This window comes from Mesocricetus auratus, unplaced genomic scaffold (genome assembly GCF_017639785.1).
Source record: "Mesocricetus auratus isolate SY011 unplaced genomic scaffold, BCM_Maur_2.0 Super-Scaffold_100024, whole genome shotgun sequence".
NCBI lineage: Eukaryota > Metazoa > Chordata > Mammalia > Rodentia > Cricetidae > Mesocricetus > Mesocricetus auratus.
This window is the reverse complement of record NW_024429205.1, coordinates 7,684,036-7,711,971: the sequence shown is the minus strand read 5'-3', so window position 1 is coordinate 7,711,971 and position 27,936 is coordinate 7,684,036. Positions and strand designations below refer to the sequence as shown.

Below are 27,936 nucleotides of genomic sequence, written 5' to 3'. Positions count from 1 at the left end.
TCCAGTAAAGGAGGCTAATCACAGGCGACAAAAAGGCTCCCAAGTGCTGTAACCTGATACATTCAGAACATTCTAGTCATTTTAAAGTGAAATCCAATGTCCCCTGCATTTTTTTTTGTATGAATGTGTACGGAATTATAAATAGAAATGGAAAAACAGTAAGACTATGTGAACTCAGTTGGCAGGGGCCCTGGATTTGGACCCCCAAATATAGCAGGCTGACAATTCACCATGGGCAGCTTTTTTTTGTTTTGAATTCAACCCAGTTCATCATTTCGTATGAGCAACCATCCTGAATATTTGTTCAATAGTACATTTTTTTCCACTTCATTTTCCCCCCAAGTGTGAGGCTCTTTCTTTAAAGAGAGATGGGAATCTCAGGCACAGATAAATATATACTCTGGCACTTGGCTATAATACAATTCTCTATAGGCGGTTCTGTCTCGTGTCTGTGGGGTTGGTTTAAATTTGGAAGCTTCCGGAAGGCCGTAGTCCCATGCTCCTTTCCCATAACTTAAGTCGGTGTCAGGAGTCCTGAGAAGAGAGTGAGACAGACAGGGTTCTCAGGAGTGAAGGCTTCAGGGAGGACCCATCCGGTGACCACCACCCACAGTCAGGCACTGTCAGAACTTTCCTAGCATCCCTACACTGCTGTTCTACCTACATTCCTTCCTTTCCTCTGCTCACCCCACTCCAAACCCTACACAGCTTCCAAGAGCTAGCCCCGATGCTGGATACGGCATGTCTGATTATAGTTGATTCAGCCGTTTTCCAGTGTGCAATTGGCCCATGTTTAAAATGTCAACCACATCTCAAGACTTTCCCGTAGGTATGGTTTCATCATTGAGGGGTTGGATTTCTAAACTAGACCATATACATTTGTCTTGGTCTCCTCTCCTGTCGCTGTGATAAAATACTCTGACAAACAAACTCAAGGAGGAAAGGGCTCCTCTCTGACTGCCAGGGAAGTCTATAGAGCAGGATTCTGAAGTAGCTGTTCCCACCACATCTACAACAGGAAGCAGAGAGTGATGAATGCCTTTCTCCATTTATGCAAGCCAGAATCTCATAGAGAATGCGACACCCACAGTGGGCAGATCTTCCAGCCTCAACAATTAGCATAATCAAGTTAATCTTTAACAGAGACCTATCGCCCAAGTGATTCTAGAGCCTGCCCTGTATGAGTTTCTGTCCTGACTATGGAAGCATAAGCCAAATATACCCTTTCCTCCCAAGTTGCTTTTGGTTGTGGTACTTCGTCATAGCAACAGCAACCCTAACTAAGACATACACATAAATTAAAAATAAACAAATCATTTAAAAGCAAGCAAAAACCCCTAACCAGCATGCATGGTTACAGAATGGTTCTCAGCTGTCCCCTGTGCTGCAAACAGTGCAGAAGACCCATGCATGGGACAAAGGCTGCTGAGAGGGACCTCTGTGGCATTTATCAGAGCGCAGTAGCAGTATCTCTGAGGATTTTGTGCTATGTCTGATCACAGAACTTCATCTTACAGTGGTATAGGACTTTTCAGGAGTAAAAAAAAAAAAAAAAAAAAAAAACCACACACACACACACACACACACAAATGGTTTTGCCAATGAGCAAATCTTATTAATATGAATAGTGTAATAAGTAGTATGTGTGTGTGTTTTTCCAGATTTTTTTTTATATATTTACTCCTTTGATTTTCACACTGGGTATTCATTGATGCCGAATGAAGAAAGCAAGGCACAGAAAAGGGTTGTTGGCTATGTAGGAGTCCACAGGCAAAAGCAGGCTGGATTTTCAAACTAAGGAAATACTAGGAACAATTGTGCCAGGAACATCCCAGCAGGCAGCCATGGCACCCTATAACGAGGAGATTCATCACGACAGCCACACCACAGCCACCACACTCACAACTGTCAAAACCACCACCACCAGTACCATTACCATTACCATCACAACCATTCCCGCATCTCCAGGAGAGTGATGAAGGGACTCTACAAAAGTGTGGCTGGGGTTAAGGGCACCCATGCAGGGACAGTGGTGACTCAGCCAGAAGAAGCAGGAAAAAGCCCTTGCTACCCATGCGCTTGGAGGAGCCAAAAGAGAGGGCAGGGTCTAGACCACTCACTGCTAGAGTGCTGCCTGTGGGACAGGACCACTAAGGGAGAGCTGGGAGAAAGGCAAGGAACAGTTTCCTTCCTCTCACCCCTCCCTCTTCCTGTCGGTGCCTCCCCTTAGCTGAAAGTAACTGGAAGCCGGTTGCACTGAGTCAGTGAGGTCAGCTTCCCGCAGCCAGGAGCTTACTCGTAAGCTCCAAGAGCAGACCAGAGGAAATGGAAGGTATCCAACAATGATCTATCATGCGCTCATTTCATGGCAGAGACCACACCAGGGAGTTTACATGGTGCTTTCCTGTCGTCTTTGCCCTCGTCCTGTGCCACGGCTACAGAATCTCAGCTGCCCAACTCTTGGCACATGAAAAATGAAACCTTGTTCTTCTAGAGTTTCATTTCGTTTCCAGATAGAACCTCCACATTGGTGAGAGGTAGAAAGAAACCTTATCTCTACCCACATATTAAACGTGTTTTGTTTTGTTGTTTGTGGGTGGCACCGGGGGATTAAACTCGGTGCCTCCATCCACTGTGGTTTTGCCAGTGACAACATGAATACTAGGCTCCCCCCAGGGGCTTCCACGGGGTAGTGTCAACATTTGCTTTCATTTCCACCAGCATCTCTCAAGGTTGTCATCTAGATTCTTGTCACTGGGTCAAAGCCATGATGGCCTGCCTCGCTCCATGACCTCTCTGGGCACTCTTCTCTTTCGGTCCTCTAGAGAATTCATTTGTTTGTTGCCCATAATGGAACGAAGGTGGGGATGGAGCACGTGACGGTAGCGGTGGATGTGGTAGAGGACTCTGGTGACAACTCGGCTTTAAAAAAAAAAAAAAAAAAGGAAAGGGGTGCAGAAGAAGACTGGTATTAAGTGATGCAGCTGACCTTGAGGAAACTCCTAAATAGGTTGATGATGGCCTATGGGGTAAAGGGGAACAGAGCAGGAAAAAAAAAACAAAACAAACAAACAAACAAACAAAAAAACCAAGAAAGCCTTTGATCCAGTCTCCATCCTGAGCCTCGGAAAAGGGGATATAAAACAAAAGCATTACACGTCCCAGGGATGGGGTAAGAATGCTCCATCTGTGCCCTTAAGTAACTCAAGGGTGATTTATCGTATCTCCATTTAACTGTCTGATCTGGTCTCTGCAGCAGCCAGAAGGAACCTGGAGAAAGACTATGGGCAACCACAAACTCTTTAGCTAAAGACTGATCCCACAGTGGCTTTGCAAGAGCCTGTGTCTTGGCTCAGGCATGTGATCTTTGATGTAATGAGTGCATTCTTGTTCATGCTAATGAGAAAGGATCAGAGACATTTTGCATTGGTATGGAATGGACAGTAATACACATTAACAGTTCTGCCCTGGGGCTCTCCGGCTCATTTCATCTCTGTCATAAGACCAAGTGGGGAAATCTGGAACAGAAGGGCCAGGGAGCATCGCACTGACCCATTTCACTCATTTGCTTGTTGTTTTGGTTTTGAGACAGGTCTCTCACTATGCAGCCCAGGCTGGCCTGGAAATCCCTATGCAGCCCCGGCTGACCTCCAACACAGACAGTCCTCCTGCTCACCCTCCCAAGTACTGGGATTACAGGTGTGCGCCCTCCCCCCCCACTTATCACCGATCGGTTGCCTTTCTAATTTAGCAGGATGAGAAGAGGGTATGTAGCCTGGAGGACTGGATAACGCATATCTGCTCTTGGAGATTTAGAAACCAGCGTATCAATAAAGTTCTGATGGGAGCAGTGGCCAGGAGCATGCTGGGGAGCGGCTCCGAAGACTTGTGGGATTGGTGCATGCTGTAGCTCCCATCGCCAAGGGATCACCGTGTTCCCCAGGTCTCCTGGGCCCCATAGCTAGCTAGGACTATGATTCAAGGTGACATGAAAAGCTGCTGACTCCGGGCAGGACAGGGTCTGTAGTAGATTGAGGCTGTGGAGCAGCCCCCCTGCTTGGACTGTGTAAATGAGCCGACCCTATAATAATGGAGGTGTTAGTGACAGGGAGAATGCATACTTTTTGCTAAATAGCTCCTGCTATGTTTTTGGGCCCTGGTAGGAAGGCAAGAGTTATCCACGGAATGTCCCTGTCCCATGATGGAAAGGTACAAGGTCAGGCCTGAGTGGCAAGAGATGCATCAGGAAAGCTGTCCAAAAACCCATGTGTGACAGTTAATGCCATCAGCTTGAATGGGTCTAGAATCAGAGAGGATACAAACCTGGCGCATGTGCCTGAAGGAGTTTTGGGACTCGATTAGCTGTGGCCAGAAGACCTATTGCAGAGAGAAGCATTTGATGGGCTGGGGCACCAGACTGCATAAAAAGAAGACAGTGAGCTGGCACAGTGCTCATCTCTCTCTGCTTCCTGACTGTGAACGATGAGGTGTGACCAACTGCCTCTTGATGGGGGAAGTCCTGTGTATGTGTCAATAAAGCACTGTTGGCCAATAGGGAACCAAGATAGGTGGGACTAGGAGTCCAGGAGGACTCTGGGAAGGAGAAACACAGGGAGTCAAGATGTAACGCCATGGGGTAGGAAGCCCGGAAACCTCTCCGGTAAGAGAAATACTTAGATTAGCAATTATGGGATAAATACTTAAGTCAGAGCTAGCCAGTAAGAAACAAGCAAGGCCAACAGCTTCATAATTAATACAACGTCTTTTGTGTTATTTGGGGACTACAATGTGGCAGAGTCCAAGAGGCTGGCAGGGTAAAACCAAAGCGGCTGGCAGAGGAAAAGGTTTCCCTTTACAGCCTCTCCCCGCCATGATGGACTACATTCTCCAACTGTGGATCAAAATAAACACTTCCTTCCTTAAGTTGCTTTTCTTGGGCATTTTATTAGCACCACGACAAAATAACTGATGACATGCCCACAGTTGTGACAGCACACCTCCCTCGTTGCAGCGTTTCCATGGCCATCCGTTGTGGGGAGAAGAAATGACAGTCACAGAAGGCTGGCTGAAGAATGAGGAAGAGCCTGGATTTGATTTGCAAAAAAAGGGTTGGCTTTGCCTGTGGCTGTAAGCTGATGCTGCTGCAGGATAGTTGCCTTACAGTGACACCCCTGGATGTGTCATTCATGACCCCGGTAAGAAGTCCTCACAATGGTGGACATTCAAGCAGTGCCCTAGGCATGCACTCGTGTGTGTGTGTGTGTGTGTGTGTGTGTGTGTGTGTGTATGTGTGTGTGTAGGGACAGTCATTTACCAGAGGTGAGAAGAACATGATCACATGTTAGTGGCAAATATCCTGACATAGTGGCCAGCCTAGAAGATAGAAGGATGGAGACAGTGGTCTGTGGGTCTGAGAAAGGGACACACTCATAGCTGGAGTATATGAAATTGGGTACAGAGAACCGAGGTGTTTTTATCCTGTGTTAATATTAGCAGGAAGCATTAATCACGACAGGCTATTAAATAACCATGTAGGTAAAACAGCTCCCCCATTGCAGAATGAGCCCAGAAACTGGCATCCCAAGCACACAAACAGATGGCCACAGAGGCAGAAGCCCAAGTAGGTTTACCACATCACCCCCACTCACCAAGCTCACTCCACCTTTGTGAACCAAGAGCGTGCTGCTCTGCTACAAGGGCCACAGTCGGGAGACGGGGGCTGAGGCCCCTGTGGGTCCCTGCAGCAATGTCTAAGCAGTCCAACCATGACTGAGCCTGAGAGACACTTCTAATCCTGCAGGACTCCTAGGGCAGGCAGTCTGTGCTCTGCAACAGCCTGCCGGGCTGACCACAAGTTAGTTCACCGGTCCTGCCTGGCAATGGGGAGCTATGGCATCCCTTTCTGCTCTCTGTATTCGACCCTTGGCAGACGTCACACCGGCTCGGCTGTCTGGAGACTTTTACTGACCCCTTGGCCCTTCACAAATATCACTCCCCAGTGAACCAACATCCTTGCAGCCCTTGCTCTGCTTCAGCATCTGCTCGCCAAAGGTCGTGACATGATACCATGGTCCATGTGACCTGGAATTCCTTAGCAGTGACATCGCTAGTGCCAGCTGTTAACAGGTTCCACAGGAGCCGTTGCTCAATCTTGTCCCAGAGACTAGCTCACATTCTGGTGTGCAAACCCCTTGACCTGACAACGGGGCTGGAGGGGGAACGGCAGTTAGATCCGGACCCAGAGTGTATGAGGCCCCTTGTGGGTGCAAACGTGATGTCTACTCCAGGAGAAGGAGGCAGCAGAGAGCCACAGTGAGAAGCCTTCTTTCTGGCTTGACACATCCTCGCAGGAAATTCTGAGGATTCCGAGAATTCTAAATTTGAATCTGGCCTTTCGGGGTGTCAAGGTAGGTGGGTGGAACATTATGTAACAGTATCTTCGCTTGACTGATGACTCTCAAGTGTTTATTTTAAACGTTTAAACTGGAGAGATGGCTCAGTGGCTAAGAGCATGTACCGCTCTTCCAGAGAAGCTGAGTTCAATTCCCAGCACCCACATCAAACAGCTTGCAACCAACCACCGGTAACTCAGCTCCAAGGGGATCTGTGGGCTTACACAAGCACCTGTACAGACTTAACACACATATACATAGATTAAAGAAATAATAGAAATGTATTTTCAAAATAAAGTCATTTAGCCGGGCGTTGGTGGCGCACGCCTTTAATCCCAGCACTTGGGAGGCAGAGGCAGGTGGATCTCTGTGAGTTCGAAGCCAGCCTGGTCTACAAGAGCTAGTTCCAGGACAGCCTCCAAAGCCACAGAGAAACCCTGTCTCGAAAAACCAAAATAATAATAATAATAATAATAAAGTCATTTAAACTCCTGGAAAACGTTAGGAGTGGGCCTCGGGATTCACTTCCTTGGGTCAGCGGTATGTAGTGACTGGTTTCATCACTAGTCAACACCAGTCATCTTACAAAAAGAAGGGCTTGTACAAACCTTCCCGAGATCTGTCCCACCCTCTCCCTAGGCATACGGACAGTGTAGGACTTGAATGTCACACTGAGATGACTGAAGGGAAGCAAGTCACACGTCCACGGGAGAGTCTTCAATAACGGAAATAAATTGGAACTATAAACAGAAAATTTGTTTATCATACACAAAATCAAGAGCTATGTGGGGACAGAGGGAGGTAAGGGGGAGGGGGGAGGGGAGGTGGTGGGGGAGGAATGGGGGTGGGGGAAGGGGGTGGTAAGAGTAGTTCAGTGACAGAGTACATGGCATTTTCAGGTCTCTGGTTCCCATTTCCAGCATCACCAAACAGACAAAACAAAGCCCCCAACTTGCCAAACCAGCCAAGGCTATATAGCAATTTCTCAAAAACAAAAAGAAACCTGGGCAGTGGTGGTGCACACTCTTAATCCCAGCACTTGGGAGGCAGAGGCGGATGGATCTCTGTGAGTTTGAGGCCAGCCTGGTCTACAAAGCTAGGTCCACAACAGCCAAGACTATACAAAGAAACCCTGTTTCAGAAAAATAAATAAAAAATAGATGAAAACAAGACCAAAAAGAAACAATCAAAACTCCATAGGTCTGTGAAGTAGTTCAGTTGGTAGAGTGCGTGCCTAACATTCATGAACCTGTGGGTTCAATTCCTAGTACCCTATAAACTGAGCAGGGCGGTGCGTGATTATAAACTCACCACTCATTTATTATTATTTATTACTATTATTATTACTGTTCTTTTCGAGACAGGGTTTCTCTGTGTAAGAGTCTTGGCTGTCCTGGAACCTGCTCTGTAGACCAGGCCGGCCCCAAACTCCCAGCTAATCCCACCATTTATGAGGTAGAAGGTAGATGATCAGAAATTCAAGATTAAAGGTTTGAGGCCAGCCTGGAATATATGAGACCCTGTCTCTAAATATGTAAGTAAATAAATAAACAAGCAAGCTAACCCCTTCATAATTCTTGATAATAAAAAAACAAAATTTGAACAGCCATACTGCTGAAGAGACTGAATTAATTATCTACATAAATTTTTACCTCATCGTTATCATGTGAAGAGTCCATCAGTTGTAAGCATCAGATAAAAACGTAGGCAAAAGTAAGGATGCTGGAGAAATGGCTCAGAGGTTAAAATTACTTGTTGCATTTCCAGAGGACCCAGCATCTACACAGGGTAGTCCACACTGCCTGTTAGGCCAGCTCCAGGGTACCCAAAGTCTTTTTCTGGTCTCTGTAGGCACTGAAACACAGTGAACACACACACACACACACACACACAACAACAACAACAATAATAGTCTGATATTGGCACAGACCTTTAATCCTAGAACTCAGGAGGTAGTATCAGGGGGATCTCTGGGAGTCTGGTCTACAAAGCAAATTCTAGACAAGTCAGGATTGTACAGTGACATCTTATCTCAATAATAACGACAACAATTATCATCATCTGAAAGTTATTCTAAAAAACAATCATATGAGACTTATAAACACAGTTTATTTTAGATTTTGTGATATTTGCAGTAATTTTAAGGCTTTTTGTTTCTATTGTTTTGCATTTATTATTGTGTGAGAGAGGTTCGGATAAGAGTGCATGTGCGGGTCACAGAATAACCTTCTTGCCTGCCACCTTGTTTCTGAGGGAGGACCACTCTGGGTACTCCACCTTGTTTCTGAGGGAGGACCACTCTGGGTACTCCACCTTGTTTCTGAGGGAGGACCACTCTGGGTACTCCACCTTGTTTCTGAGGGAGGACCACTCTGGGTACTCCACCTTGTTTCTGAGGGAGGACCACTCTGGTACTCCACCTTGTTTCTGAGGGAGGACCACTCTGGGTACTCCACCTTGTTTCTGAGGGAGGACCACTCTGGGTACTCCACCTTGTTTCTGAGGGAGGACCACTCTGGGTACTCCACCTTGTTTCTGAGGGAGGACCACTCTGGGTACTCCACCTTGTTTCTGAGGGAGGACCACTCTGGGTACTCCACCTTGTTTCTGAGGGAGGACCACTCTGGTACTCCACCTTGTTTCTGAGGGAGGACCACTCTGGGTACTCCACCTTGTTTCTGAGGGAGGACCACTCTGGGTACTCCACCTTGTTTCTGAGGGAGGACCACTCTGGGTACTCCACCTTGTTTCTGAGGGAGGACCACTCTGGTACTCCACCTTGTTTCTGAGGGAGGACCACTCTGGGTACTCCACCTTGTTTCTGAGGGAGGACCACTCTGGGTACTCCAGGTGAGCTGACCTGAGAGCTTCCAAGAGAGTCTCCTGACCCCTCTCCAATCTCACGGCAGGAGTGCAGGGATTACAGCTGGAAGCCGCCCCACCCGACTGTCTGTGGGTCCTCAGGCTCGCCTGCTTTCTCACTCATCTCTCTTTATGCTCTAACTGTAATTTGTTGTTCAAGCCCCCAAGCAACAGGGTCAGGGATGTAGACTAGTTGTAGGTTAACGTGTGCAGGCCCAGCACCCTTCCCCAATCAAATCACTTTGTTTGTTTGTTTTTTGAGACAGGGTTTCTCTGTGGTTTTGGAGGGGCTGTCCTGGAACGAGCTCTTATAGACCAGGCTGGTCTCAAACTCACAAAGATCTGCCTGCCTCTGCCTCCCAAGTGCTGGGATTAAAGGCGTGCGCCGCCACCGCCCAACTCAAACCACTTTTTTTTATGGACTTTTTCTTTGATTTTTTATTTTTATGTGCATTTAGGGTTTGGCCTGCATGTCTGTGTGGAGGAATAAGGTCCCTGGAACTGGAATTACAGACAATTGTGAGCTGCCATGTGGGTGCTGGGTATTGAACCTAGGTCCTCTGGAAGAGCAGTCAATGCTCATAGCCTCTCAGCCATCTCTCCAGCCATCTCCTCTTTCTCTTAAGGGGCCCTCCATAGTGACTAAACTTCGGGCCTCACTAAACCTGGATCCACTCCTGACAAACGATGTGACATCGGAAGGCAGAGCGAATTGCCCCTGGTTTACAGGAAAAGTCAGGGTCTGGGATGAGGTTGCCTACTCACTCTGTCTCTGGGTTGTTTTCTGTGAAACTCTGGTATCTCCATGCTTCAAGACTGCCAGTCTGTGTGCAGATCCTCCACCCACTCCTACTCCACAAGTTCCCACAGGGAAAGAAAAAAAAGGGGGGGATCTCACGAGAGGCCTTGATGAGCGAGTCTCTGCCAAGAGCATCAGCTCGGCTACAGCCCACACAGCGAGGATAGAGAAACGGGAACCAGAACCAAGTAATGCAAACAGCCAGCTCTCCAGGGGTCCGAGACAGGTGCACTCAGGCGTTCTGTATCCCAGACCTGCCTGGACATCCTAGAAACCCTGCTGCGGCTTCCACGAGACCAAGAAGAGCAAGGGCAGACAGTGCGGAAGGACTACTTGTCTGTATTTCCGGGCTCCCGAAACAGGGCAGCTCTGCAAAAAGAAATAGCTTAGCTGTGTATAGCCAAGACCACACCCAGGTTCAGGATTGCTGCCAAGGGGCCTGACTGGCCACTCATCTTTGGCCTTGGGCCTGTGGACACTCCTTTTGTTAATCTTGAGACTCACAGAAGCCTCGCCTGGCCTGCATAAGCCCACAGATTCTATCCCTACTCCAGAAAACAAAGAGTATTTTTAAAGTATTAAAATAAAATCATAAAAGCATTGCCTCTGACAGCAAAGAGGACCTGGATGTCACTGCAGAGTGTGACTCTTAAAGGTTGACTCTGCTGAAGTGTTGACAAGGACAATAAAGATAAAAATGTGGACAAGGGGCTGGGGAGGTGACTCAGCAGTTAAGTACACATAGTGCCCTTGAAGAAGACCTGGGCACAGTGACCCATAATCCCCTGTAACTCCAGCGCCAGGGACCTGGCGCCCTCTTCTGGCCTCCAGGTGTACTGGCGTCCACTTGCACATACCCACATCTGTATATACAACAAGGGGCTGGAGACATGGTTCAGCAGTTAAGAGTACCTTTGCTCTTCCAAATGACCAAGGTTTGGTTTCCAGATCCCATTTGGGGATTCACAAATAATAATATCTGTAACTCCGGTTCCCAGGGAACCGAAGTCCTCTCCTGGCAAGCAAAACACCCATACACATAAAATAAAATGAAAATAAATACACAGACATGTTAAGTAAAAAGAAATCTTGCTGGCCCACAGCTCTTTGGTGCTGCCATGTGCTGAGTGGTCATTTAACCACTCTGTGAGCATCTTAAGAGATAGACACTGTTCCTAACCCAATTTTGCTTCTGAAAGAGCTGGCTTAGGGAGATCAGTGTGCCCCTGTCCCCATAGCTGCATGTCCTGAGTCAGGATTTGACCCGAGCTGGTCTGATTTTATCAGGCATACTCATTACCATCCCATCAGCCTGCTGCAGTGGACTAAAAGTGGCCTTAGAATTTTTGTCTGTGTCTCTCAGAATAAAGGTCTGGGTGGTGGGTGGGGAGGGGCCTGGAGATGTAGTTAAAATGCTTGCCTTGAGTGCATGAAGTTCTGGGTTCTATCCCCCAGCACTGCAAATACCAAGCTTGGTGGCACTCTCTGTAATCCCAGCACTCAGGAAACAAGAGCAGGAGGATCAGAAGTTCAAGGTCATCCTTGGCTTCATGATGAGTCCGAGGCCAGCTTGGGTTACATGAGACCCCATCTAAAAGAGTAATAATAAATAAGGTAGATTGGACCTAATGTTTACTTCACAAACATCAGTAGCTGGGACATCTGGAGGACTGAGAGCCACTTAGGAGGCTTAATGGGGAGAAGGGAGGGGTAAGCCATTGTCACCCTGGCCAGATGGACACAGTGCTAGATAAAAAGAAGCCCCCCCCAACCCGCTGCCGCCGGCTGCACCTTTGGCATTTGTGAGACACAGGCATCTGGGGATTTCCCTTGGTGTAGACAATAGCCGACTTTAGGATGAATTCTGAAAATAATTCCAACCTGCATTCCCAGGGACATCCTGCCTTTGACAATGCACTTCTGTGCAGCCCCAAGAACAAGGCTGCGTGCCTCTGCTCGGTGGGAATTTCCAGCGGGGGTGGGGTGGGGTGGGATGGGGGGTGCCTGGAGGCTCCACCTCCTCCCACTCAAGGAGGCTTCCAGGTTGGCTGTCTCCATGGTGAAGGTGAGAAGAGAGAGGTCGGATCGTTTCCATGGCAACTACACAGGAGTGGTGGTTTCCTTGGCAACAGCGGGAAGGTAGAAGCAGCTGGGCTCAAAGGATGCCTCCCCCATCCCAGCTTCTTCGCCACAGAGACCATGTGGCAATAAAGGCACATGCAACTGGGATAGAGGGCCAGTGTTCTGCTCTGTCTGGGCTCTGGGATCAGAAAGACTACTTGGAGCACATTATTTCATTATTTGGCTTCTCATCTATAACATGGGCCCTAATAATAGAAGCAATTGAATTGGATTGATAGAAATGTCAACACGAAATTGGGTATATGACAGCCACAGGGAACCATTGTTTTCACTGCTCAGTACCTATGACTATCACACAGCAATTACCATTATTGCTGTGATGCAGAGGGGAGCAAATCAGATTTTATGAAACTATCCAAGAAACAAGGAGACTGGGGGGTCAGGGGCCAAGTGGGACTTTCTGGGTCTCACTGGTCAAGATCTGGTATTGGGGCTGAAAGCCAAACACTGGGACTGAAGATCCAACCTTCCCCTCCTCCTCCTCCTCCTCCTCCTCCTCCTCCTCCTCCTCCGCCTTCTCTTCCCCCTCCTTTTTAAAACTAATTTAATTTTATATGTATGAATGCTTTCCCTGCACGTATGTCTGTTCCTACATGTATGCCTAGTCTGTGCCCACAGGTGCCAAAAGAGGGTGTAAAATCCCTTGAAGTTGGAGTTACAGACAGTTGTGAGCCACCATGTAGGTGCTGGGAATCAAACTTGGGTCCTCTTAGAAGAGCAGCCAGTGCTCTCGACCACTGAGCCATCCCTCCAGGCTCTCAACATTTTTCTTGCAACAAACCCATGATCCCTACATTGAGTTCTTGCCTGACTGGGATGCCTTTGTTTCTGTACCTTAACTCCCAGAGACCCCAAAGCGGAACTTCTATAGTTGCTCCTTCCCTACACAACCCATGCTTTGCACCCTAAGCCTCAAGTTCACCGTAGAAGCCAGGCATGCAGTCAGCAAGTACAATAATGGAGGAGGAGGGAATTTATCCAGTGATGGATGTCTCCCAACTCATCAACTACTGATTATCAGTGTGGACCGCAGTCTGAGCTGCCAGAAGATTAGCAGCTACCCTGCTGTGTTACTGAGTGACTTGGCCGTTATGAGCCTCTCGTGGGTGAGTCTTTCATTGCCTTCCTGAATCATACAATATATGAATCCCATGCCGGGCGTTGGTGGCGCACGCCTTTAATCCCAGCACTCTGGAGGCAGAGGCAGGCAGATCTCTGGGAGTTCGAGGCCAACCTGGTCTGCAAAGCGAGTTCCAGGACGGCCTCCAAAGCCACAGAGAAACCCTGTCTCGAAAAAACCAAAACCAAACCAAAACAAAACAAAAACAATATATGAATCCCTATGGCTTTGTTCTGCTAACCGTGTTGCTTACAAAGTAAGGCATATCCCTGAGAAGACAAGCAGCTTTAAGATCAACCTGCTGCTGAGAATCCAAGCCTAAATTCTGCTATGGTCTAGCAACATGGCTTTGGGCGAGTCAACCTCCCCAGCATCGCTTTTCTGATACAAAATTTTACTTTTGTTGTTGTCATCTTTGTTTTTTGAGACAGGGTTTGTATAGTCCTTGCTATCCTGATCTCACCCCATAGGCTGATCTCAAACTCACAGAGATCTACCTGCCTCTTCCTCTCATGTGCTGGGATTAAAGGCATGTACCAGGCTGATATATACATTTCTTGGGATACTATCTCTCCACATATTTGTGCAATTAAGAGATAATATATATGGCTGTTAAGACATATGGATCACCATGATAATATATATTATGTGTTGTTGCTTTGACAATATATGTGATATATTATATGATAATATAAAACATATATGATAATATTTGTGTATGTATGTATTATAATCTTTACTCTCAGCACACCTTTAATCCAGAGGCGGAGGCAGAGGCAGGAAGAACTCTGTGAGTTTGAAACCATCCTGTGGGCATGTCTATGGGGGGTTATCTTGATTATTAATTGATGTAAAATGATCCTTGGTTGTATACTAAAAAGAAAAAAGCTAGCAAGCCAATCATGAGCCTGTGAGTACTCACTCACAGCAAGCAGCCTTCCTCCATGGTTTCTGCCTGATTTCCTGGCCTAGATTCCGTCACTGATGGGCAGTGACCTGGAGTTGTAAGATGAAAACCCTTCCCTTCCTTCCCAGGTTGCTTTTGGTCATGGTGTTTGTCACAGCAGCAGGATGAAACTGGAGCACATATAGGGTGCTAACTGACACACAGATGCAGACTTCCAGGACAGAGTGACAAGGCATATTGATCAGACAGCAGAATGACTAACATCCACAAAACCTGGTTTGATCTCCAGTATCACGTAAGTCAGACTAGATGCTTTACACCCACAAACACCAGCACCTGAGAAGTGAAAGAAGCAAGATGGTGAATTCAAGGTCATCCTTGGCTACATAGTGAATTCAGAACCAGCTTAGGCTACATGAGACCAGGTATTTACTAAATAAGTAAATAAATAAATAAATATAAACTGATCCTAACTGATATACCTCCTTTCAGCAGACAGAGCAAGGGCAGGAAAAATGTGACGCTACCTTGAAGAAGCATAATTTTTTAAATAGTTTATTTAATTTTATTTTATGTGCATTGGTGTGAGGGTGTCAGATCCCCTGGAACTGAAGTTTCGGACAGTTGTGAGCTACCATGTGGGTGCTGAGAATTGAACACGGTCCTCCAGAAGGGCTCTTAATCACTGATCCATCTCTCCAGCCCCGCCCCCAAGAAGTGTAATTTACATAGCCACTCCACCAGCTCAGCAAAAACACCAGCAGGACCTTCTTTCTTCTCAGATCTCCTCAGTAGAAACACTTCTGCTGAAGCAGACAAGACCAGTTTTTAGGAAGTCCTACAGCTACATTCTAGGTCATGAGCTTTGATGCCAGGTACATGTGGCCAGCAGATGAAGTTCTGAGTGAACATGTATTGTCCCCATGGGCATGGCCATGTCAGGGATCCCAATGTCTTGGATTCATGAGAATAGCAAAACCCTCCCCTGGTCCATATGTGGATATTGACAGTGTATACAAAAACTAGCAACCGCGGCTTCCTCCTCCTGGATAGCTACGGCTTGACTTTGCTCCCCTACAAAGACACACCCCCACATAGACAGATGTACAGAGTGAGATTAGCTAGGCCTGCCTCCTCATTCAGCTATATACAATACCCCACCTCCTCAATTCAGATTCAGATGTATGCAAAAATGAGCTGATGTCCCTCAGTTTCCATCCAAGGCCATGGACCATCCAGTTCCAACATTTTGTATGTGTACCTTTCATTTCTTCATTCCCCACTATTCCAATTTGGTCAATCCCTAACTCATGTCAACAATACTCATTCACTCATGACTCCCTTCAGGTACAATCAACCATTGGAAAGCCAGAACCATGACTCTTACTGTCTTTTTGTTTTGTTTTTCAAGACAGAGTTTCTCTGTGGCTTTGGAAGCTGTCCTAGAACTCTCTTTGAAGACCAGGTTGGCCTTGAACTCACAGAAATCCTCTTGCCTCTGCCTCCCAAGTGCTGGGATTAAAGGCGTGCGCCACCACCGCCTGGCTGAACTCATACTGTCTTGTGGTGAGGTCTTTAGATTAAATAAATTCCTGTGCTTCCTTAAGTGCTGGGAGCTGTTGATGAACAGTGCACATCATCAGTGAGATGCACATCATCAGTGAGATGCACATCATCAGTGAGATGCACATCATCAGTGAGATGCACATCATCAGTGAGATGCACATCATCAGTGAGATGCACATCATCAGTGAGATGCACATCATCAGTGAGATGCACATCATCAGTGAGATGCACATCATCAGGGACTTGGGACTGTCCTAGAACACCAGCCATCCATCCTCGCCAGCCCCAGGTTTGTGACTCAGAGGCCGTAGGGAGAAGGACCAAGATGGCAGGGCAGTGCGCTCAGAAGCCAGAGCTGTGCCAAAAGGTAGAATGGCTTGGAGATGAGGGAGCCTGGGGGAGCAAAGCCGCTTTTCCCGGCTCGAAAAGACTGTGTGTCCTGGGGGAGAAGGAGGAAATGGGAATCAGGGCTCGAGGCTTATTAGGGCCAGGGAACCGACTTGGGGAGGAACATCCTAGAAGCAGGACAAAGCACATAGAGAAGGTAGGCCCAACAACAGGTGACCCGGAACTGAAACGGCCTTCACATGGTCTAGCCAACTGGCCACACTGTTTTACATTCCCCATCACGAATGCAGGTCACCCCAAAACATTATGACCTTGGACTAGCAAGCTATCCGCCGATGAAGCAAACCCTGAAAGGAGCAACAGCCCTCCCAGCAGCTTGGGAAGCAAGCATGTCTACCAAGGTATTTCTCCTAAGAAAGCAGGGCAGAAACCAGTCACAGAGAGCAACAGGAAGCCAAATGGTTAGCGTAGTAGTCAATGCTGGAACTCCACCATTTGCCAACTTGTTAAAATCAGAGGTGGAGTTCATCATGCTTAGGCAGCTGTGGGGCATTGTTCCCATGGAAACAAATTGACACCACCTCACCACCACTCCCCTACCCAGAGACGATAAAATGTTTCTTAAGCTCCACCAACCAGAGAGCACCAGCCAACCTCCCCTATTCAGTTGAACCAATAAAATCTTCTCTTTGCCTCGCTTTTGCAAATACCTTATAAAGTTTTGCCCACACCCCTGGGAGGAACACCTACAGCTGGGTGCTGCCCTGTGTGCAGGTTACCGGAGGCTCTCATAAACGCCTCAAACGGTTAATGTGCCCACATTTGTCTTTTAATGCTCTGAGCCCACTTGTGACAGAAAGACCTTTGCCCAGCCGCCGTGACAACTGTCCTGTCCGCAGAGCTGAGCTGACATTTGAACCCAGGGGCTGGTCCTGCCCCTGTGTGCAAAGGCGATCCAGTCTTCAGAAAAGTAGGAGTTCGGGGTAAGACAGTCTCTGAAATTGCCTAGGTGACACTAAAACAAAACAAATAAACCAAAACAGAAACTCAAGCAAGAATGCTAGTCTAGCAATTAAAAAGCCTACATTTGAATTTCGGCTTCCTGACTGTGTGACCTTGGTAAAGTCTCTAAGCCTCTCGGAGCCAAATCTGAAAATGATCACCATGATATTTACCTTACAGTGTAGAAATGAGATTTAGCACTTAACCCATGTTACCAGGTGTAGTGGTGCACGCCTTTAATCCTAGCACTCTGGACTTTAATCCCAACACTCCGGATCAGACAGGCAGGTGGATCTCTGTGAGTCAGAAGCCAGCCTAGTCTACATAGTGAATTCTTTTTTTTTTTTTTTTTTTTTTTTTTGGTTTTTCGAGACAGGGTTTCTCTGTGGCTTTGGAGGCTGTCCTGGAACTCGCTCTGTAGACCAGGCTGGCCTCGAACTCATAGAGATCCGCCTGCCTCTGCCTCCCGAGTGCTAGGATTAAAGGCGTGTGCCACCAACGCCCAGCCTACATAGTGAATTCTAGGACAGCCAGAGCTACATCATGAGACCCTGAAAGCTAAAACATGTGATTGGCCCTGTCCTTAACGGAGAAACAGGATGCAGAGAGTGTTAGCTGTCTGCCTTTCCTGCTAACCACTCAGTCACAGCGGATTCTGTGAAAGTTATTGTTCTGAGCAGAGGGCCATTAATTCTATTTGTCAGGGCCTAACGAAGACCAGACACCAAGTCCAGAACCACAGCGGCAACATGTGCAGAGGTTCTTGGCTTCTGGGTAAGAAGATGGGAATATACTATGCTGGGCTCTGATTCAAGATCTGGCCAGGATCTGTCTAGACTCAATCATTCCAAGTGATCCTGACCACACACACACACACACACACACACACACACACACACACACACACACACACACACGGGAGAAAGAGAGAGAGAGAGAGAGAGAGAGAGAGAGAGAGAGAGAGAGAGAGAGAGAGAGAGAGAGAGAGAAACAGAAACACAATCAAAGCCGTCTTGAGGGCGAGACCAGCCCCTAGCAACTCTCATAATTGGGAGAATTGAAGTCATCTTTGCCACCCAAGTTTGCTGAAAGTGGGAGGAAGCAGAATATTTTTATTCTTGGTAACCTAAAAACGCTGTTATAAACAGAATTGCTGGAAGATTCCAAGCCGCAGTCTTGTTCCACAGTTCAGGCAGGAAACTAACTGAAGGCCAGAGAGGGGTCTGAAGCTTGTCTAGGCTGCACAGACCATCCATGGACGAGTGAGGGCTCAGCCCGCAGCACTAATTTGCTTTATTTTATTTACTGGTTTGATTTTATTTATTTATTTTTGTTGTTGTTTTGCTTTTTCAAGGTTTTTGTTTGTTCATTTGTTTCTTTGGGGAAGAGGGCTTTTTCTTTTCTTTTTTTTAAGTGTGTGTGTGTGTGTGTGTGTGTGTTTTCTTCTAGCTCACACTTTCAAAAGATTTCAGAACAGTGGAGGTGGACATGGTGGCTGTTGCCTGTAACCTCAACTCTCTGGAGGCAAATGCTGGACAGGCATGTCCCTGGTTAGAAGACAACTCGCAGGAGTTGGATGTCTCTTTCCACCCTGTTGAAGCTGCTGATCAAACTCAGGTCATCAGGCTTGGCAGCAGGTGCCTGTATCTGATGAGCCATCTCCTTGGCCCTGTTGTTTTGTGAAGGACAGAGTCTTACAGCGTAGGCTAGCCTGGAGCTCACTGGCTAGCTCATGCCCTCAAATGAACGATTGTCCTGCATTTGCCTCCTCTGAACTCTCTTTAAACAGTGAGCTAGAAGAACACAGTTGGCTGTGCTCATAAGCAGCACCAGTGCAGACTACAAACGTGTGTCCCAACTTACTGACCTGGACTCTTAGAGATTTGCAAATGAGGAGAGATAGGGTTGGGAGATCAAAAGTGAAAAGGCAGAGACTGGAGAGCTAGGTCAGCAGTTAGGAGCACACGTTGCTATTCCAAAGAACCCGGTTCAGTACCCAGCACATACCCATGTTTGGTTCCCAGCACCCACACTCAAGTCAGGCGGCTCACAATCGCCTGAAACTCCAGCTCCAAAAAAGTGGATGTGCTGTTTTGCCTTCCATAGACACCTGTGCAATCCCATACAACAGGCAGACAGGCAGGCAAGCATGCTAACATGCACACGTGTAGGCACGTGTGTGTGCACACTTACATATACACAAAATTATGATGTAAGTTTTGGGGCCTGGAGAGATAGCTCGTTGTTTGAGAGCATGTGCTTCTCTTGCAGAGGTCCCAAGTTCAGTTCCCAGCACACATGTCAAACAGCTGACGGCAACCTGTGACTGCAGCTCCAGAGGAACCCACGTCCTACCCTGGCCTCCCAGGGTAACTGCAAGCATGTGGCAGATACACAGAATATACATAAATAAAAGTAAAATAAATCTTAGTTTTAAAACTTGAAGTAAAAAGGCAGAGTGGACACAATGAAGTCTGCTTTTACCCAAATCCCGCAAATTGGGGTGGTTTCATGACAGAAGGTTTATAGGCTGTGACTACAGTTCATTGGTAGAATGTTTGCCTAGCGTCAATGAAACTCTGGGCTCCATCATCAGCACTTCATAAACTGGATGTATCTGTGCGCATCTGCCATCCCTGAACTCAGGAGTAGAAATAGGAGGACCAGATATTCCGGGGGCATTCTCAGCTATAGAGCCAACCTAGGATGCAGGAGAACCTCTCCCAGGAGGGGAAACATGAAAAAGCAAACAAACAAAACCAGAACTGTCCTTCCTCACAGCTCTGGGGTCGGAAAGTCTAAGATGATCCTCAGTACCAGCAGGTTCACTCTTTCTGAGGGCTAGAAGGAGGAACCCTTGCCCAACAAGGCAAAAGGCGAGAACACACTGTCTGATCACACACACACACACACACACACACACACACACAACAAAGAAAGGGCAGGTAGGGAAGGAAGACATAGAAAACAAATGTGTGATCATACTCAGATGTATACATGTAAAAATATCACATTGTATTCAGTGACCACACACTGACAAAACAGTTTAAAGGTGGAAATATTTATTTTGGCTCACATTTCATAGCATTCGGCCTACTGGGATTGGAACACGCAGCAGAGAAGTTTCAATGACATCATGGGGATGAGGTGTAAAGGTTCTGCCTGGCCTTCTCTCTCCCTTTTTATTCCATCTGTGGCCCATGAGATGCTGCCCCTGGTATTCAGGTATATCATCCTCCCTCAGTTAGTCCTAATCCATCCCCCCAACTATTCTACAGTTCAGTTTTTTCTACAACACTGAATGGTTTTAATCGTAAAATTTGGCCAGCAAGATGGCTCAGTGAGTAAAAGTTCTTGCTACACAAATCTGCCCACCTGAGTTCAATCCCTGGAACCCAAATACATGCATATGCACATAGACAGCACATATACCCATATACATAGTGTGTGTGTGTGTATGCATAGGTATATACATATGTATATTTGATTGTCTTAAAATAAAACACAAGCCATCCTCAGGTCATTGATGGACTGTGACAAGAACTCCTGGAGGATTCTGCTGAGGTCCAACCAAGTGCTCGAAGCGATGCTTTGGCTGGTCTCTTCTGTACTTGTCGAAGGAAAACTCAAGCAGGAACACTGCTCTTGAGTTGCAGTCTTCCCCATGGCCTCTGCCTCTTTGTAAATGCCAAATAGCATTGCCTATTTGGACAGCAAGCGCCTCCAACTCTTTTGCAATACTGTGATGGAAGCCACGGACCGTTCCATTACCCAGTGTCCTTTTTTACAGGGACACTCAGAGGAAGTTTTGGCAGAAGCTTCATTCCAGGAAAATGCCAGAGCTCTTGCAAATCGATTTGTATGCATTCTTTTGGGGGGGGGGGAGTATGTAACTCTGTGTGTTTCTCCAGTCTTCTTAGCTGCCAGGAAATGCAGACCCAAAGTTGAGATTCCTTTAGAATAATCAGTTGTTAGGGTTACAGGGCTCTGAAATGTCAGAGCCAAAGACCCTTCTCAGAACACAACAACCTCGTCAATACCTATGGAGAAATCAAGGATGACTCTTCACTCTCCCTGCTTCCTTGCAAAGGCCTCTCCCAGTGACTTTCCAAGAGTCTCCCTTTGGATTGTGACTGCTGTGACTCTCCTGCAAGTCCCACTCTGTAACCTTAGACTTGTGCTACCCTGTACCAGGCAGACCAAAATAGGAACAGAGTTGGGTCTTCCAGTACCTACATCACAGTTGCCTCTGATACAGATGCCATTTCCCAATTGGTCTGCCTTTTGTTGTACTCTACACTCTGTGTTCTTCTTGTGAAATTCCCTAAATCCTCACAGCCTAGGGACTCCACCTTAGGATGGCATCTTCCAGCCTCCATCTTGTGCCTCTCTTCTCTCACAGAGGCCAGTTTCAGTTAACCACTGACATGGTGAAAACTGACCATCCATGTGGACAACTGGTCTACCTCTAGAGAACTTCCCTCATGTAGAACTTTTCAGATGTTCCCTCTAATCCATGGTATTATTAAACTCATAGACTACATAGATCATTGGCTCTCTCATGTCCTGTGGAGATTATGTATATAAAGACAAGGACTATGTCTTTGGGATCAGGGAATACATGTTTACCTGTTTGCGTGTAGAGGCCATAGGTCAACATGGTCAACACTGGGTGTCTTCTTCAGTCACTTCTACAACTTATTTTTTAAGATATGGTCGCTCACTGAATCTGGAGCTCACCGAGACTGGGCCAGCTGGCCAGAAATCCTCAGGGATCCTCTTGCCTTTTGCTATCCTAGTTCTGGGATTCCAGGTGCATGTTAAGGCATCCAGATTTCTTACATGGGCCCTTAGAATCCAAACTCAGGTACTTATGCTCACATGGAAGGCACTGTACTGACTGAGCATCAATTATACTGACTGAGAAATTTACATAGCCCTGGTGTGTCTTTTTGTTTTCTTATTACCACAGCACCACGAAGCCTCATGGCTGAGCACAGACTTGTGTGCCGTTTATTGAACAGAGGATGATGGGAGGAGTCCATGGGCCTGGTTCAGGAAGTACACTCAGGCAGGATATGGGATGGGTCTGCCTCCCTGGACTTCCCTCTGTAAGCTCATCTATGAGGTCATGGAAGGAGGTAGTGGCAGGTGAGAGAGAGCAGGCCTTGAGTGTAGGCAAGAACCACCTAGCTGCCTGCCAAGGCAAAGAGGCTCTTAGCAATGAGTCACCATTAATTAAAGGACTGATCATACATTATCTCAGTATTCACCCCAAAAACTTAAGCCAAGAGGTCCACAGCTTGCCCAGGGCTGGTTGGTTAACAGATAGATATATTGAGGTCAGTCTGATTCTACAACCTTCCTCCAATCCTATTGTTCAGGACAGCCTGAATGTCCCTCTCCTAGGCCACGGAGACTTTCCCCCATTAGAGAACAAGGGATGACATTCTCACAAGGTGCAATGGCCACTTTGGGGGGAAGGGGCCATTCATCACAGTGGACAATGTAACCACGTGCTGCTACAACAAACACAGCTATTTTAGACACAGACTTAAAAAAGCCAAGGGAGGAAGGGCAGCTTAACACGGCTCGGGTTTATTTTTATGAGCAGGAGAATGACAGCCATAGATATATAACTGAGAGTTCAGGAGGTGTTGGAAAGAGAAATATTTGTGTTTTATCACCAGACCCAGAAACTCCTGCAGAGTTCGACTCTTTGATGAATTCTGTCTGTTTAACAGGGAAAATGTTAATAATGAGGGGGAGGCTGGGGGGGGCATTTCAACATGTGACACATCAGAAACCTGATCCCTGAGATGACTCCTACGAAGGTACAGGCCTCTCTGGCTTCCGACCCTGAGCACAGTGGAAGTGGATCATGTTTGTGATACAGCAGCAAGGCGGGGGTACATACAGTTCTCCAGGACAGTCAGTGGTAAAGGTGCCTAACCAGAAGGCGACTATGCCTTTCAATAGGTCACATTTTTCAGACCTTGCCAAATGCTCTCATTTCCTTCCATGTTCTCCCTGTCACTAACAATTCAAAGTGTGGACAAAAATGGCGCCTGAACTTTGGCCAAAGAGAACAAGGAGAAGCGAAAGCCTGAAAAGGCAGAAGAAATTCCTGGGCCAGGTGAGGCTCTGAAGCCATGAGTCCCATCCCCCCCCCCCATGCTAGGCCACTTGTTGGGAATATAGAGTCTCAGAGACTGGACTGTGTTTCCAAAGGGTTTTAAAAACATGACCTTTTTGCCGGGCGTTGGTGGCGCACGCCTTTAATCCCAGCACTCGGGAGGCAGAGGCAGGCGGATCTCTGTGAGTTCCAGACCAGCCTGGACTACCAAGCGAGTTCCAGGACAGCCTCCAAAGCCACAGAGAAACCCTGTCTCGAAAAACCAAACCAAAACAAAACAAAAAAAGACCCTTTTAAGATAAATGACCTGCAATGGGCAGCCAGGTACAGTTGGCACTGGCAAGAAATGCAAGGTCCTTATTCTTCACAACAGCCTTGCTCCTGAGGAAACTGTGAGGCAACTCGAGGCAAGGAATGCAGGGGGGGGTCCCATAGATGGGGGTCCCACAGATGGGGGTGACAACGGCTGGGGAGAGTAGTGGCAGTGTGACGTTTTACTCCTTTTGCTTTTTTGAGGGTCCCACCACCCAGCTCCCAAATAAATCACACACAGAAGCTTTTTCTTTTATTCTTAGTTATGAATGTCCGGCCTTAGCCTGGCTTGTTTCTAGCCAGCTTTTCATAACTTAAATTATCCCAACTACCTTTAGCCTCTGGCCCTGTCCTTTTCTTACTTCTGTGTGTTTTACTTTCACTCTTACTCCATTGGCTGGGTGACTGGGTGACTGGGTGACTGAGTGACTAGTCCCCGAAGCCCCCAGCCCCCTCCGTCTCTCATTGCCTGCTCCTCTTCATTCCTCCTTCTCTTTCTACTCTCTGCCTGCCCCGCCTATCCCCGTTCTTGCCTCGCCATTGGCTGCTCAGCGCTTTATGAGACCGGCAGGTGTTTTAGACGGGCACAGTAACACAGCCTCACAGAGTTAAGCAAATACAGCATAAGCAAAAGTAACACACCTTAAAATATTATTCCCAAACAGGGAAGAGCTGAACAAGGGCAAACACCCCTCACCCTACTCCCCGCCCCATCTCTGCCACCCCCCCCACCCCTGTCTCTGACCTTGGTGCCTCCTTTGATCTCTCCATTCCTTTGCAAATCACTTCCGACCCACAGCTTTCCCAGCTTCCTGACTGAGTGGAGACCCTGAGATTCTGAACGAAGGAGAGCCTTCCTGCACAGAGCCCAGCTTCTGAGATAAAGAACATTCTACTGAGGTCTGCCCGTGTTCCTTCTCCATTTCGGCACCATTGGCACTATGGTTTGTTTTGGTTTTTTTCATAGTTAATATGCAAAAGGAAGCACCTGTATACAGTTTAATGGTTTGCAGGTAGTTATGGATTTAACCATCACTGCTTAATGCCAGTGAGAGAGAGAGAGAGAGAGAGAGAGAGAGAGAGAGAGAGAGATGTGTGTGTGTGTGTGTGTGTGTAACACCTAGGTGCTGTTGTGCTCACCTGAGCTGTCACGTGTGGAGGTCAGAGGTCAACTACTTGAGGCATCTTCTATTGCTCTCCACCCTAGTTTCAGCTTAGACAGGGTCTCTACTGTACTTGTATCTTGCCTTTGTTTTAGCCCAGCAAGCAGGCCAGCCAGCCCTCTGGGATCTGCCTCTCTTCCCTGACTCTCTCGGTATAAACTGCCACACCCACCTTTTATGTGAGTCCTGGGGATCCAAACTAGGTCCTTATTCTTGTACAGCAAGCACTTTACCCGCTGAGTCATCTTCCCAGCCCATAATGCCAGAATATTTTCATTACCGTATAAAGAAGTGCCATACCTATTCAACAGTCCCTCGCCACCACACCCCTTCCTGAACCATCTTTTTGATGGAAACAGCTGATTCTACATCGGGTCAGCGCTAGGAAGATTTCCTGTTTCATAAGGACCTAAGCGGGAGCTGGAGCCAATGAAGACTGGTCCCATTGCTTTTCCACAGCTGCGGGGTCTCCGCATAAAGTCTAGCTGGTAAAGCACCTGTCTAGCTTTTGCAAAGTCCAGCATCTTCTAAACTTGACCTATAATCCAAGCATTTGGAAGGTGGAGGCAGAAGGATCAGAAATTCAAGACATTGAGTGAAACAGTCAGCTACCCCAGGACTTGGCCAGTTTTCTCAAGTCCCCCAAAGATGCCGACAGCGTCAGACAACAGGAGGGAGTCTAGAGAATAAGGCGCCCCATTTTTGGTGCCCCCATTCCTGCCTCACCAGCTAGCCCTTTTTATAATAAACAGCAGCCTGCCTCAGCCACAGAAGCCATTACATCATCACCTGTGGTCAGGTGCCTTTCCGCAGTCAGCTTTGTGACATACACACCCTTTAGAAGTGTCCAGGCAAGCCAGGCATTGGTGGCACATGCCTTTAATCCCAGCACTTGGGAGGCAGAGGCAGATGGATCTCTGTGAGTTCGAGGCCAGCCTGGTCTACAAAGTGAGTTCCAGGACAGCCTCCAAAGCCACAGAGAAACCCTGTCTCGAAAAACCAAAAAAAAAAAAAAAAAAAAAGTGTCTAGGCATGGGCTGGAGAGATGGTTCAGTGGTTCATAGTGCTGGCTGCCCTTCCAGGGGACCCTGGTTCAATTTCCAGCACCCACATGACAGCTCACAACTGTCTGTAACTCCAGTTCCAGAGAATTCGACACCCTCACACGCAAACGAAACAACAATGTGAATAAAATACATTTTTAAAAAGTGTCCAGGCACAGCTTGCTCTCTTACCACTCTTGCTTCTCTTGCTTTCCTTCTTCCTCTTGTCTCTGTCCTCTCTGCCTGCCTGCCTCCCTCACGTTCCCATTCTGACTGGGCCCTGTGCTCCTTCACTCGTCCCCTCCCCCAGCAAACCTCCTGCACACGGCTGGTTTGCTTAGTGGCATACCTCGGCAGCACCCAAACAGTAACCCACTTTGCCTTTGTTTTTTAGCCCTTCCAGCCGCAGATACCTAGACCATTTCCAGCCAGTCTCGGGCCACAGCTGCAGAGATTATTGGGCCTGGGGGTGCGGTCTCAAAGGTTGCCACGGAACTCTCACAGCAGAACAGATTCCGAATTCCAATAGGGGTCACTTTTTCTGCCATGCTCCCCGGATGCTGATGCCAGATCCTCGGGGAGGACTGGACTATGCCATGGGGAGCACTGAACTATGTCCATTAGCAGTATTGCAGCGCTGTCTCGATAAAGGCAAGTCCGCAAGACTGGGCCGAAGTTGAAGGCCCTCTGGACTCAATGCCATTGTGTTGTGAGTGAAACAGTTGTGAATCCACACTCAGCATGCCCCAGTATTTTCAACACAGTTCTTTTGGTCACACCCACACATCTCATACTGAAGGGAATAGGGCAGGGAGGCGGTATTTTAAGCAAATAAGGGTTTACCACTAGAAGTGGAATTGGGGAGTTCTCTTAAAGCCAGATCCTGGGGGGGGGCAAACTTTGCTTTGTGAAAACTAGTGGTTTCCTCCTCTAGTCCCAGAAGCTGTGTGTGCTGATGAGGCTGGGAAGTTCTGCTCACTGTCCTCACCTAGATATACAGATACCCATAGTATGCCTGGAAGCTCCTAGAAGCTCGCACAAAGGCCAGCGCTAGTCCACTGTCTCTCTGTGGGATACAACTGTGCTGCCTAGCTTTCTCCGACATTGGCTTGGGCACATTGGTCCTCAATGGCTGTTCCTGTCTCTTAATATCAGAGGGCTGGAGTGGTCAGCAACAAGGAACCCTTCCCTTTCAGAGATCTTTGGGCCACTCTGCAAATGGAGCCTCTATTCCTAAAGTTCTGCAGACCACCAGGGCTACACAAGTCAAGGCTTGCTTGTGTTCGGTGTCACAGTGAGGCCATGCACTATCTGGCCCACAGTGACATTTCTTTGTCTCTCCACAGGACTGTTGCTAGAAATTCCCATTAAATTTTTTCCTTTTTAGAATTCCAATAGGGTATTATGTTACATAAATTTAGGCCCCAAGAGAACGTTCTGTTTCAAAAAGATAGCAGAGCACATATCAGGGACCCAAGGGCTTCAAGAGTGACTAAAACAAGAAACAGGGACGCTGTCAGAACTCTTCTGGGGCCTGGTGGGGTGTCTGGGGGGGTCATTGTGTGCTCTACAGTCAAGTTTCTGGGGCTTGTCCACATCTAGCCAACTCAACTGGCCCTGCCTGGCTTGACTAGCTTCCCCTCCCATAGGCCTGGAAGAAGTAGAGAGACAAATCACAAATCAAACGTCAGTAACAAGCATCTGGTTAGCAAGCGGGGCTCCATCTCTGGTCCGGTTTGCTAAAGAGGAGGTGAGGGGGTGGGTTCCCACTGCAGGCCTGAGCTGTGGGTGGAGCTAGTTCTGAATAAAGAGAATAGGGGCTGGGAAGACAGTTCAGTTGGCAAAGTGCCTGGCTTACAAGCACGAGGACCTGAGTTCAATCCCCCAGAATCTAAAATAAGTAAATAAACATCATCTGGGTGTGATATTTCATGCTTGCAATCCCAATTCTGGAGACACAGAGACAGGGAGACTCCCAGAGTCTGCAGGCTGGTAAGCCTGGCCCACTTGGCAAGCGCTGGGACAATGAGAGACTATCTGGGGTGGGGGCCACGACAGTGCTTGACAAACGGCAGCTGAGGTTGTCCTCGGGCCTCTACCTGCAGACAAACGCATACACACAAAAGTGAAGGCGAATGGTGCAG

At 47.6% G+C, this 27,936-nt stretch overlaps 1 long non-coding RNA gene across 1 annotated transcript; it reads right to left on the bottom strand.

The window, feature by feature from the left end:
* Positions 1-225: 225 nt before the first annotated feature.
* Positions 226-5,957, bottom strand: LOC121133856. Its single transcript, XR_005870870.1, has 2 exons — positions 5,649-5,957; positions 226-534 (listed from the first exon to the last, which is right to left on the bottom strand). It is a non-coding gene; the product is annotated as an uncharacterized LOC121133856 (long non-coding RNA).
* Between the last annotated feature and the right edge of the window lie 21,979 nt (positions 5,958-27,936).